Genomic DNA, 14,812 nt, shown 5'->3' with positions numbered 1-14,812 from the left:
TCACAATTCTGCAATTGGAAATTTGACACATGCAAAAGAAAACTACCTTGCACATATGCTTCCTGCGCCACCTCTTGGAAGCAATGCTTCAAGGAACGTCTTGGCGTCTTCTTGATAGGTGAATTCTTTACAAGGTTCTCTTTTGGAGGCTTGCTAGAACTACCAAGAACAAAGGGAGTTGAACGTGGGCTAAGAGGTGATGCAGTTTTCTCTGCATATGAACATGTAGAAGCTACAGGAGTACCTAAGGAAAATAAAAGCTCAAACCAAGTTATATTTAGGTGCAAGAGAAGTCAATGACAACTCCAAAGTCCAACTTCAACTTCAAGCGTTACAGTAAACGATCGACAAAAACTATGTACTTAATCACTTCCAAATTAAAACGAGAGGAAGCAAGCTTTTTCTATCAACATAGTTTAACAAAAAAATCACGAACGATCACTTCATAAAGAAATTAACGTTTAAACTCAATGTCAAGATATATTGAAGACCAACGAACAGATTGTTTAACCTAAATCTCGGGATATGTTGAAGACCAACGAATAGAATGTCAGGGAACTAAGACAATAGATAGCAAACCTTGCATTGAAGCAAGTCAACCAAGAGGAATTCCTATTGCAAGTGTGCAGAAGGTCAACAATGAACAGCAACGTGAAGGACATGCGTTCGTGATAAGAGATGCGTACGCAAACCACAAACCTTGCATGTAAGCAAATCGACCAAGAATTTCTCCAGGTTCAAGCATGCAGAAGTTTTGTAGAGAGTAGCAATGTAAAGGAGACGCGTTTGTGATAGGAGGATTGTAGAAATAGTGGAAGTAAAGGAGAACGTAGTGCCAAATACGAAATGACGACCTCCTTCTCAAAGAACAATGATGGATTTGGATAGAAGAAGAAGCTCTCAAGAGTGGGAAGGCTATCAGGAAAAGCAAGCTCAGGAAGAGCCTAGAGGTATAGCTTCAATTCCATTGTCTCATAAGAAAACGACCTTGGGAAGCACAGTCAGATGCAGAAAGCAGAAGAGGGAACTACCATGCACACGACATGCATTTACTATGGACAGGATTCGTTGGTTTCACAACGTGTTTGACACGTTCAACAGAAGAAAGTTTGGCATTAACTGGAGTCATTGAAGAATCCATTGCATCAGGGAAAGCTTTCGCCAAACCTGCAACCAAACATACACGAATATGAGAAGGAAAGGAAGTAATGGAATACGTTCAAATTGAAAACCAAAGTACGAGACGCTCGAAGAGAACCTTTCACAAATCACCGCTATCAGTTTCCATATACTCTGTAGACCCTTCCATCTCAAGCTCATTGAATTCGCACAAACAGAGCACAGTAGAAAGTACTCCGTCCTTCCTCTGTGTTTATATAATGGGAGACGTTTTAATTTCATGTAACAAGGATTCCGTGTTAGATAAAGCCATAAACATGTTTCCATGTTCCAGCAATCATACCTCAAATTGCTTCGCATCAAATTGCCGATACAGGGACTGAGAAGAAGACAAATATGCGTCGAAACATCCTCCCATATTAAGTTCATCGAATGTGTGAAATCCTCTCATTAGACCCTTACCTTCTGACGCTTGTATTTCCTATGAATGCAATGTCACTGTGGATGGAACTCCTATGGGCAACCAGGGGTGGATCAGTAAAAACGGAATGGACCCAAGCACCTTTCATTGCTGGATGCATGCGTAGAATCCACAGCTCCAACTAATTCGTATGGAGGTAACATAAAGTGTGCGTAGAATCTGTAGCATCAAGGTTTCCTTTGGAGTGAAAAATTTACACAAACAGGATTCGGCGTTACTTATGGCGGAAGGGGCGAGTATTCACGTAGGCTACAGATGCAGCCTGGACTCCAACTACCACTTCAAGATGTGTCAGTTTCAATTATGCATGCAAGATTTGACCCAATAGAATTCATGCAAATAGGAGTGTGGCCCAATGCAATTCATGCACGTATGGCACAAGTGTGGGCTAATCACATTTACTATGACACGAAGCCATCAACCAATAAAAATGCTTAAAATTACAAAAAACAAAATATTCCCTAATTTTTGCTTTCAAAATATGTCGCCATTGCTTTAGGCTACCCTGAGGGGCAGGCCAAAAAGAAAACAAGCTGTCACTTAGACATCGAATGAAAAATCATCTCCCAAAACGTGGGCACACCCAAGTGAGCACATTTGACAAAGTGAAAGAGGCTGATGAAGTTGGACACTCATATTCAGGTGCAGGGTCGAGGAAGGGGAAGCCAGGTCTTTGACAGATGGTTCTGGAATTTTTGTACTACATAACTACGACGACTAAGTTCATAGAAGGAGCTGCGACTAAGTTCATAGAGGGAGCCGCAGAGGAATTGGCTTGAGGGTTCTTGGATGGTTCTTGAATTCCTTTGCTCTATGTCAATGGCACACGACAAGCTTAAAGACTGCATACGTAATGTAGATATAGATGCTTAGAGTATTCCCACAATTGTTGTTCTAAACTTCCCAATAGGCAAAGTCGTTTCATTAAATAGAAGCTTCTTTCATGTTTGCTTATATTTTTCAGGTTCTTGAGCGAACCTCATGTAGTTACTATTCGCAACATTGCAAAAGCAACCGGCTTATATAAATGGAAGTTTATTCTTTTTGTTGGAAAATTTATTTGCAGAATTCCCAAAACTTAGCTATCCCCAAAGCCATTGATGCCCTTCATTTCTTGCTTTCTTCTTTTGTTGCATCGACCTCCCCTCGCTCCTGATGTAAGTAGACTACCATATGGTAGTTCTGCCTACCTTGGTGCTGCGGGCTTGCTACGAGCCTTGTCTCAAAGCTTGTGCATTCTTGCTTACTGTCCTGGTTGGATAGCAGCATGAGCTGCCCTGGATACTATTTAGGCAAGTGCCACTGTGATGCGGCTCTTCTTCCATCAACACTTCTTTCAGCTAGATCTCTACTTCCTTCGATTCCAGATTTGTGTCAAACCAAATCTCTTCACACCGTTTGATTTTGCCCATAGGCCTGCTACTCCCCTCACAATTCTTTGATCCCAGAAGCAAGACGAGTCACAACCATCGGCAAAGTTTTTGATCCACAGAGCATCGATATTGGAGCTTCTAGCTCATAGAAGGTATTGAGAAAAGATGTTAGCAGCATTAAGGACGCGTTTGGTAGGGTGGATGAAGTAGCCATACATAACTCCGAGGGGTTGAGATGCAAGTGGGAGGAATGGCAATGAGAAGTAAATTTGGGAGGAGATTGCGCTTAGCCTTCTTGGGCGTGCGACCCATGCATAGGGTCGGAGAGGCAATGGGGAGGGGACACATGGAAAGGTGATCAGGGATAAGGGGCTCCGCACTGTGCTAACGCCTAAGTAAGAGTTGGGGTTCAAGAGGCTACTATTGTCAAGTAAGTTTTCATCCAACGTTGGAGCTGATGATGGAGAGCATCTTAAAAGTGTGGGAGCATAGCATCGTGTGGTGCATGCAATAGAAAGCTGACAGATGTGTCTTCTTGCATCGTTTTTACGCTACTGGCCAAGATTGGAATGGCAACGAAAGAGCAAGAATTCGTTAGTATGCCACTTGGCACAACCTTTGAATGGCACATAGACATATATAGAAGATGAATTACATTCGGCCTACCTAGAGGAGGACCAAAAGTTGTTAGAAAAGGTGGTCGAGCCTAGTCTATAATAGGGAATGGTCTAACCAATATGTGAAGTTTGTCCCATGTGACTTGTTTGTGGCAGTAGTGTTGGTCTAGTTGTTGACCCATGGATTGTTGTCGGTGTGTAAATTAGTTAAGTCCACATTCTTTGAGTGAAGAAGATAAGGTCCCACCCATGGGAGTTGTTTTCCACGTGTGTGAAGCCACATGACTCTTTTAAGCTTGTTGATCCTATCGAGATCCAAAGTGTGAGGTATGGATTTTCTCCTATTGGATGGCTCCTTTGTGATGCTTTTTGCTCTTCTAGTTCGTAAGAGGCCATCCCCATGTAGGGTCTAGGTGGCAAACGCTGGCAAACACAAGGAAATGCTATGTATGTTCCCACTCATTCTCTACTTACAAAGTGCCCAAAAGAGAAGGCAAAACAACCAATGAAAGAGAGCATGCAGTGCCTACAAGACAATCCACCCAAAGAAGCATAACGTAGTGCCTCGATATGCCCACTCAGTAAGCCTGAAATTTCATCTCCAATGGAGCATTTCAATGCCGAGTTCTAGCACCTATGATTTAGGAGCACTAAGGGGAAATGTGAGCTATGCTAGCTTTTTTGCTGGCATTTTCCAACAATCAAATGACTTAAAAGAATATGCTTGGCCATTGCAACAAATTGACTTCTCAATTGAAGAAAACAATACACCAACATTACAATCCCTCTATACATTATCATTTTGCGTTCACGTGGACATGCTCTCAAGTAAGAGCACTTTATAGCAATAATCCTTTGCTTGCAAGAAATGTACCCACCTTAATGTGCTTGTTTTTGAGTGGATGCAAGAGAAAGAGGTTTGATGGATCATGAATGGCCCCTTGACCCTCCAAACCTTACAAGCCATCCATCAAGAAAAAGAGCTAAAAAAAGAGGTCGTCCGCTTGAAGAGGCGGGCAATAAAAGAGGCTTGAGCCTGCCAAGCTCAAATGAAGCAACTAGGGCTCATAATGATATGTAAGGCAATCGTAGAAGGGCTAGACCCCCTTGAAGACCTAACCATTGCCCCTGCTAGGTTACCAGTTAACTTTCATGTTTGCAAAGAATCGATCCACTTTGCTAAATCTTCGTGGACCCTCGAGCAAGGCATAACCTGATCTCACAGGAAGTATGCGGCCAATTAATATAAGAGGTAATCGTTGAGCCCAGTCCTATCCTTGTACAAGCTGTGAATGGTCAAGGTACACCGGCAATTGGATATATGGAGATGCAATTCTCAGTAAATAACCATAGTGTGGCGAGCTGCTTCTATGTGATGCCTTCAGGTGCTATTGACAAACAAGTAATACTTGGTAGGATGTGGTGTTGGGCTGTTAGGTGTTGTCAGATTGATTGGTGAGAATGAATAACAATGCTGACAAGTGGCAGTCGCACATTTGTGACTCCACCTTGTTCAAGAGTCATTGAGTCAATGATGTCCCCGTTACACAAAGATAGCATAGCATCCACCTAGATCTGCAAAAAAACTAGAAACCACCCAACAAGGTTGAGATTTTGTCATCCGCTTCCACTTCTTCCGTCCATGCCACTACCAACACTTCAAATGGGAAAGCCTGTATCACAACAGTTTGCTTCCATCCTCCAAGGACATTGCCACCAAGACTACTAAGGCTCCAAGAGGAAATCCCATGCCACCACTAGCTACTGTAACTACAAAATCAACGGTCCAAGCATCTACCTCGTCAAGTCACCAGGGGTCACCAACACAATCGATAGGAAGGATACCGTGGGCCCCAAAGGCTATTATGTAGGCCACCGCTATCCAGAGACCATGGAAAGAGCCCCAATGTGTATCTTTGATCTTGCCCTTACTACCCACACCAAACCTAGCTTAGGCTCGTAGATAGGAAACCTTGAAGAAGAAGACGAGAGCACCGAGGCCCAAAAAGCAAAGAAGTCATTCATGGTGGAGCCCTAAGTAGTTACTAAAAGATCAGGGCTACTACGAAGGTAATGCATATATTTGGTTACCAAGGACCCAACACACCGCTACCATGCCTCCCATCAGCTACCCCTAGGCACTTGAATCCTACCCTCCATAGCAACACGAATGGAGACCAAAAAGCACAAAGCAATCCCCAATCTCATCAAGCGGCACTGTGGCAATAGACCCACAAGAACCTACCTCTACAAAGGAGGCAGTGCCACAAGAGCCTATTGCCTGCCCATCAAAAGAAAAAACCACTGCAATGAAGTCATGAGCAACATGATACAAGGGAGAACATTGCCATCAACCATAGCAGTCCCACAAGAACTTGCTCCCAAAAGGAAGTAGACCCACAAGAACCTATTGCATCTTGAGACAAGTAAGAAGCTAAGGCAGGTGGTGAACCCCGATTGGTTCCCAAGTACAAACACTTAAATTCTACCTCCGCTTCTTCTTCGACTTCAAGATTGTTTGTAGATAGAGAAACCTTCAACCCTATAGCTTTTGAGGTTTTAAGACCAAATGCAAGAAATTTATGGATTTTTAAAATTGTGAAAACAAGGGTGCATGTATGCATGAAAGTACTTGGCTCCAACTTGTGGGTTTTACGGGTCTTTAGACACTATCGATTGTCTAGTAAGAAATAATAAAAAAGAAATGCTTTGAGAACTCGCAAGATCCATTAGGATTTGCCAAGGTTCTATAGTTATTTGCATGCACTCACACTAACTGCAAAGCCACTGCATTTTTTATAAAAAAGACTATAATTTAAAACTGAAAGGTAAATTGGTATTATTTTCCTTGAAGGTTTTACGAATGATACCTGCAAAGTTTTGATGTCAACTTTCTGGGGCTTTTTTTGGCTTTATTTTTATAAACAGATCCAGTAGACGACAATCTCTTGACTGGCGGGCATAAAGCCCATTTGGCTGGCATAAAGCCCTTTCAACAAGAAAACTAAATTTTTTTACAGGCGAACCTGCTTTTCTGGCAAACGGCTTTCTGGATAGCAACGGCTTGAGTAGTTAACAGGCGAATCGACTTTAGCACCTTGCTCACAAATGAACATGCGAGACCTGGATGAGCGATCGGAAAGCTTGAAGTGACTTGAAGACTCATAGCTGGAGGAAGCCAAGGTAATCGTTCTAGGGAGAGCTCAAGCATGGAGGGAGAGTGGAGCCCTTGAATTGATTTATAGCCATGTTGGAGGGGGCTAAAAAGCACACACAAGCTAAAAGCTAAAAGCCAATAGCCACACACAAGCTAAAAGTTGAAAAGCCAACAGCCATCTAAAAGTAGAGGTTAAGAATTTTAGAAATTCCTAATAAAAATTCCCAAAAAACTAAGGATAATCACAAAAGTCCCACTCAACTCAATCCTAAAGCACTGCCTCTAGGAGAGCCAATGCTAATAAATATTTCAGCTAGATTTCAAGGTTCACTGTACATAGTTTGTCACTTTTTTGTGAACATACTCTAGGACTCCATTTCGGTCCTGTTTCCCCATAGCCTAGATGCACGCATCTAGGTGCAAATGTGAGTGTTTTGGTCCATTTCGGTTTGCAGCCTAGATGCACGAATCTAGGTGCAGGTGCGAGTGATTATTCAGTTTGTGTGATGCTCTGTAGCCCATTTTGGTCCACAGCCCAGATGCACACATCTAGGTGTGGGTGAGAGCATTTATTCAGTTTGCGTGATGGTGGAATATTTGGTGCGATTTCCTTTTGAGCATTTGGGTGCGACCTGGAGACAAGTTTGGCCACCAAGTGCAGAGATGCCCATTTAACCAATGGGCTACTGACATTGTTTACCTCCTAGCCAATCAAGCACCTTCATCATCCTGATTGAGCTACACCCCGCTCTGGCGCCTGACCCGAACATCGATCCAAGTGCCCACCCTCCCGCCACATTTGGCCAAACATGTGCCATCGGGAAGTTGAAGGTGCTATTTTCGCTACCCTTGAGAACCATTGATGTGACATTTCTTTATAGCACACTCTTACATTCTCTTGGATCACCAAGGGAAGCTACACCCTGCTTCAAAGCGCCTAACCCGAAGAGCGATCCAAGTGCCCACCCTCCCACCACATTTGGCCAAACATGTGCCATCGGGAAGTTGAAAGTGCTATTTTCGCTACCCTTGAGAACCATTGATGTGACATTTCTTTATAGCACACTCTTACATTCTCTTGGATCACCACGGAAAGAACCTTACTATTTCCTCTTCCATGGCATAAGCCCTGGTGGTCCGTGTGCTAAGATGATGTTGATCGTGTAGCCCTGTCGTCGCTCAGGTGCTGGCTCTGTTTTTTTTTGGCAGATCCCACTGCTTGGTAGCTCTTCAATCAATTCTGCAATGGTCGGCCAGATAAGCATGGTGGGCGAAAAATCACTTCTTGTAATTGGGTTTATCCAGTTTTGAAGCATAAGATTGTCAAGGAGTTGCTATGGGGTGGGCTAGATCCTTGCTTAAGAAAGAGGCCGAAGCATCCACTGGTCTGGCCCAAGAGCGTGACTTGGTGGATGAGTGTGGCTTCAGCTCTGGGGTAATAGTGAATACATCCCAAGCACAAGAACTGTGCGAGAAGGGTAGCTGGGAAACGCTCAGCTTAGAGGAGGCACGTGTATGGAACGGTTGTCCCAGCTGCCTTCAGTTCAGAACGTTACATGCATCTTGCGCAAGTGCAGAACATTGAAAAATCTAGAGTATACAAAAAGCTTGTACGCTTACATATGCAAAAATGGTCTGGAAGATCATCGATCTGTTGGGAACTACCTCGTCCCAATGTTGGTCCAATTTGGAAGCATGTGTGATGCTGAGCATGTTTTTAACAAGTTGGTTTATCGGAATGTGTATTCTTGGACTTCTCTTATTATGGGTTATATTGAGTGTGGGGAATCACAGCATGCCCTTGAACTCTACCAGAAAATGCAAGAGGATTCTGTACATCCTGATAAATATACCGTCGTGGCTGTACTTAAGGCTTGTGCTAGGCTGAAAGATGCAGAAAGTGGCCGAGAAATACATGCTGAAACTGCCAGAAAGGGGTTGGAAGGAGATCTTTTCGTTGGTAGCACCTTGGTGGATATGTATGCCAAGTGTGGCTGGCTTGCAGAAGCATGGGAAGCGTTTGACAAGCTGCCAGTTTGAAACGAGGTCTCGTGGACTGCACTAATAGCAGGATATGCTGAGCATGGGCTTTGTGAGAAAGCACTGGACTGTCTTGAACAGATGCAACTGGAGGGTCTCTGTCCAAATGCTGTCACATTTCTGTGCAGCTTGAAAGCTTGTGCCAGCATAGGAGCTATAGATAAGAGCCGAATAATACATGCTCAGATTGCTAGAAAAGGGCTGGAAAGAGATCTTTTCGTTGGTAGTACCTTGGTGGATGTATATGCTAAATGTGGCTCACTTGCATGCAGAAGCACGAGAAGTGTTTGACAAACTACCAGTTCGAGATGATGTCTCATGGAATGCCCTAATTGCAGGATATGCCGAGCAGGGGCTTGGTGAGGAAGCGCTGAACTGTCTGAAACAGATGCAATCAGAGGGTCTGTCCCCAGATGCTGTCACATTTGTGTGCAGCTTGAAAGCTTGTGGCAGCATAGGAGCCATAGACAAGGGTCAAGTAATACACGCAGAGATTGCCAGAGAGGGGCTGGAAATTGATATTTTTGTTGGGAGCACCTTGGTAGATATGTATGCCAAATGTGGCTGGCTTGCAGAAGCACAGGAAGTGTTTGACAAGCTGCCAGTCCAAGGCCAGGTCTCATGGAATGCACTAATTGCAGGATATGCAGGGCACGGGCTTGCTGAGGAAGCCCTGAACTGTCTTGAACAGATGCAAATGGAGGGTCTCTCTCCAAATACTGTCACATTTAGTTGCATCCTGAAAGCTTGTGGCAGCATAGGAGTCACAGACAAGGGCCGAAAAATACATGCTGAGATTGCCAGAAAGGGGCTAGAGAGAGAGACTTTTATTGGCAGCAAGTTGGTGGATATGTATGCCCAATGTGCCTTGATTGCTGAAGCACGGGAAGTGTTTGATAAGCTGTCAGGTCGAGATGTAGTCTCATGGACTGCACTAATGGCAGGATATGGCCAGCTAGGAGAAAGTGAAATTGTTTTCCACATGCTTGAGAGGATGAGACGAGAGGGGGTAAAGCCAGATGGGGCCACGTTCTCTATTATTTTTACTGTATGCAGTCACACAGGTCTAGTGGATAAGGGCCAAAAGTACTTCGAAGCCATGAGCAAAGACTATGGCATCACTCCATCAATTGATCACCATATTGGCATGATTGATCTTCTTGGCCGTGCAGGCCAGCTTGATGAGGCAATAGCAATGGTGAAAAAGATGCCTTTCTGCCCTAACCTTGTGGTGTGGCGTACAGTGTTGGGTGCTTGCCGAAAGTGGTGTAATGTGGAACTTGGAAGACTGGCCTTTGAACATGCATTGTGTTTGAATGAAAAGGATACTGCAGCTTTTGTTCTAATGTCTAATATCTGTGCAGATAGTCAGATGGAAGAGGAGAGAAGGTGAGGCAATGAGAGTTAATAGAAAAGGCATGGAAGATGCCAGGACAATGGTGGTGGACTGACATCGGTGGAATTGTGCATTCGTTTTTGGAGGGGGATGCAAGACATTCCCAAATAAAACATATATATGCAAAGTTTGAAGATATTTCCCCCATTTTGACGGAAATATCTTATATGCAAAGCTTAAGATATTTCCCTCAAAATGAGGAAGGGGACCATTGATGTTGCTCATGCATCTATAGTACTACAGTGTCCCTCTTTCTTAATGTTGCTGCCAGAATGATGGAAGGATACGTTGTGTGTATCATAAGGAGTAGTGTTATAGCGAGTTGGCTTCACGAGATAGTGGATCCATAACTAAGAACAAGGTGGTACGATTCTCAAACTGCAGTTTTTGAGTCGCCACGTGGGCATTTCGGGGCCCCTGCCATTTAGCTTCTTGTTGCAGCCAATCCTACTGCTGGTTTTGTGTTGAGCCTGTTGCAGGCTTTTCTGTCAGAGATGGCTGAGCAGGAGTTCGTGGGAACCATTGCTCAGCACTGCCCACACATGCTCAAGAATGCTACTCGAGCATTGTGGACTGGTGGGCGGAAACGGCCCCTAAGCATTCACCTTCAAGGACTCAAGGCAGTAAGAAGTCCCAGAGCTCCAGAGGGACTCGGGAAATAGGACAATGGGCAGAATTTAGAGGCTAGAGCGCAGAGCTGGCGAAATGCATTATATTGGCAAAGAGAACAAATGGATGTATACAAAGACTTGTACCGGTTTTAAAAACTATCTTTGAGAATAAAAATAGATGAACAATTCGTTTTGGGTAATATGCTACAGCATTATGTGGTGTACATTATACATTACCAAACGGACATACCATAGCAGGAAAAAATAAGGAGTGGAGAGAGAGAGAGAGAGAGAGAGAGAGAGAGAATTTGTTAAAAGCAAAAAAATCATGAAATCATTATCCAAGTCTCTATCAAAACACTCACTTGTGAGGGTGTGCTAATAAAGATGATGTGAAAGCATGTATGACTACATAATGCACCTACTCAATAGTATATATAAATATAGATATAGATAAATAAGTAAATAAATGAACATACATACACACATACATAAGACACAAAGGTTGTTAAAAGCAAAAAAATCATGAAATCATAATCCAAGTTTGTATCAAAGCACTCACTTGTGAGGGTGTGCTAATAAAGATGATGTGAAAGCATGTATGACTACATAATGCACCTACTCAATAGTATATATAAATATAGATATAGATAAATAAGTAAATAAATGAACATACATACACACATACATAAGACACAAAGGTTGTTAAAAGCAAAAAAATCATGAAATCATAATCCAAGTCTCTATCAAAGCACTCACTTGTGAGGGTGTGCTAATAAAGATGATGTGAAAGCATGTATGACTACATAATGCACCTACTCAATAGTATATATAAATATAGATATAGATAAATATAGATGTAAATAATATATATAGATATAGATATAGATAAATAAGTAAATAAATGAACATACATGCACACATACATGAGGAAGACACAAAGGTAATCTGTATTGATCCTTTGAGGTTGTGGAAGATATAATTTTGCGTTGTGACTAATGACAAAGCTGTTGTGCATGTGAAACAATTACAAGTGAATGCATATATTGCTTCCATGAGATGTCTGGTGGGTGTAAAAGCCTTACACAGCAAAGCCGGCTCTCAAAACAAAACAAAACATGCACTTGGACAGTCATTCACATTCCATCATAAAGTCCCCATCTTGATTGTAACATATATTTTGGACATCAATTTTAACAATAAGCGCCTTTGGCACATGCTCAAGCACCATTGAGAGTGGTTCTGATCTACCACCAATTATGTTGGATCTATCCACAATGCTAGATTAAAGGTCTAAGGGGTCATACACATTCTTGATATATTTAGCCATGGTCTAGGCTATGTATTGGAGGGCTTGGGCCATGGGCATTCATTGATCTATACTTGGTAGGTGGATCTTCATAAGAATGGCAAGCTAGCAAGCTAGTCCAATGATTCTCTTATGGATGCCTATGGTATGGGACACGGATGTCTTATGGGCAATCTCAGACCTCACTTTTGACCTTTGAAAAATGGGACATGGACTAGGCTACGATTAGGCCATAGGCCTTACCCATGACCTCTATGTGCTCAAGGGTGAGCTATGAGGAGCGCTATGGTTAGTGGTGAGTTTCAAATGGTGATTCATGTAATATGGCTACTAGTCTTTGGTTCAGTAAAGATTATCATTGTAGTTCACTCTCAAAGGGAGCCATCTCAGTGGTATTAGAGCAAGGCTTCGCCATAGAGTGCATGGAGCTTTTTGGTTGTATGTGGCTGTGTTGTTCTTGGTGCTTTGAAAGTAAAAGAAAGCATTGATTTTTGCCTTGTTAGTTGAAAGAGAACAAGCTTCTTCCATGAGAATCTTGTAATAGGGATCTCGTCATATGACGAAAAAAAACAAACTATAGAGAAAGAAAGCATGAGAGATTCAGCTTCCTGGAAAGCCAAGGAAGACTCTCTATGAGTTCATAATATTCCCAATGGAGAAGAAGGAGCTAGGATTAACAATCTCCTAGAACTCTTTATCTTCATTTGATGTTATGCTCCATTGTAGTATTGCTATTTGATTAGAGAGAAGGAGAGAGAGAGAGAGAGAGAGAGAGAGAGAGAGAGAGAGGACATTGAACCTCTAATTTGTAAAAGAAAAATGAACATGCTAATGGGTGAAACAAAAGTGGGAAGACTAGTTTGGGAGGAAAACCACATTTGAGTCTGTGATCTCTTTCAAAGATGATATTGTCAAGCTTAGAATCCTGTCAACATCTAGAAAAGATTATTTGCCATTTGATAGTTTTATATGCATAAAATATTACCTCTTGTTTTGATTTTGTGAAAATTTTTAAAAATTTTGAAAATTTCCCAACATTACGTTGGCCCTCTGGACATTGGTGGTGAGGTATTTTTCATTTGAGCCAAAAGGACCCAAAATGAGCTCCTTTTCCCCCTAATGATGGGATGAGAATGTTCCTATAATTAATGTGACATGTGAATATCATTTTAGCAAAAGCTAACTTAGGATGAGAATTGACGTGACATGTGAATATCATTATAGCAAAAGCTAACTTGGAGAATGTAAATCCCTTCCCTTTCCAACTAATAATGGCACACTAGAGATTGGTAGATCCAATAAGAATGCTAAAGGAGAAGTCAAGGTTATCAGATCTCCACTAGTTAATGTATAGAAGTGGTGTAGCACATCTATCCTAGGTGATAAGAGAAACAAAGCTTGCTAATTGAGAAAACCCAAACCTACAAAATAAATGCGAGAATCAATGATTCCTGAAGCACTTCATGGAATACATCGGTATCTTTGCATAGGATTACACAAATATGAAGGAGATACCACACGCATTGTGTAATCATAAGATTGTCGTAACGCCAGATGAAAGGTATAGAATGAACTTCAATTATGCCAAGTTTGGTCAAACAAGAAGAAGAGATGCATCAACAAGCCAGTTTCATCTACCCTAAGGATCGAAGTTATTAATTATTTCCAATTATTATAGTATCTAAGAAAAATAGAAAGCATGGATTATGGAAGTTGAATGATCTAACTATCACAAATCCATTTCCTTTTCTTTCACGGATAACATTTTGGATAATGTTTGAAGTCACGAGATGTATTCTTTCATGGATACAATGGTAATCATATGTCAATGCTAAGGAAGATAGAGAGAGCATAATCATCATTATAGAGTGGGCAGCCTAGAATAAGGAGCCTAGAAAGTGATGATATTTGGGCTAAAGAACGAACCCCCACCCTTCCAAAGGTTTATAGGTGAAAGCTTCTAAGAATACCTTAATGAACTTCTAACAATGTTCCCAAATGATTTTTTAGTATGTGGAGAGAAAAGAAGATTGTCTAGCACATCTACAAGAAGCATTCTACAAATGTATAGAGGTATAAATTCCACTCAAGCCTGTGAAACTATATTCTATGTATTCTCGAGAGTCCTTTCAAGTCGCAACATATTGCAAGAAGTAATACGATATATACAACAAAGATTGAAGTAAATTGAGAAGATGATGGGTGCCAAATTTTTCTACACATTCAACTCAACCCTTTCAAATATGTATTCTATGTACTTTATGTATTCTCAAGAGTCCTTGTGCCTCAAAATAGATTGAAGTAATTGAGAAGATGACAAAGCCATAGAATTTGAAACAAGTCAAGTCGTTTATTATTTTTAAAGTTTCTACAAAAATACATTAAAAACTTTGCAGAAGTGGTGGGACATTTACATCATCTATCTTGACAAGAAGAGAATTTTGTGTGGTACAATATTTCTTACGGTTATATATACAAGACTATCATCAAGACTACATATTTCTTATGGTTACATTTACAAGACTATCATGCCACTATCATCATGTGGCTACAAATACAACTAAAGAAATAGTAGGAATAGGCTATATAGAGTTGGTAACAGGCAACCAAAATAGGAATAAACACTTCCATCAATGAGATGTAGGTGACATTAAGTGCAAAGGCCATCTCAACACATGCAACAATACTAGAGCACCAAATAATTGATTC

At 41.7% G+C, this 14,812-nt stretch overlaps 1 pseudogene across 1 annotated transcript; it reads left to right on the top strand.

Annotated features, from left to right (window-relative positions):
- The first annotated feature begins 7,880 nt into the window (after positions 1–7,880).
- Positions 7,881–10,882, top strand: LOC147891328 (pentatricopeptide repeat-containing protein At1g15510, chloroplastic-like; annotated as a pseudogene). Its single transcript, XR_015542627.1, has 2 exons — positions 7,881–7,930; positions 8,053–10,882. The product of XR_015542627.1 is annotated as a pentatricopeptide repeat-containing protein At1g15510, chloroplastic-like (transcript).
- Positions 10,883–14,812: the final 3,930 nt, after the last annotated feature.

Source organism: Dipteris shenzhenensis, chromosome 18, assembly GCF_047967505.1.
Source record: "Dipteris shenzhenensis isolate YYH24624 ecotype China chromosome 18, Dip_SZ_1.0, whole genome shotgun sequence".
In the NCBI taxonomy this organism is placed as follows: Eukaryota; Viridiplantae; Streptophyta; class Polypodiopsida; order Gleicheniales; family Dipteridaceae; genus Dipteris; species Dipteris shenzhenensis.
Note: the sequence above shows the minus strand (reverse complement) of the source record. Positions and strands in the feature narration are given on the sequence as shown.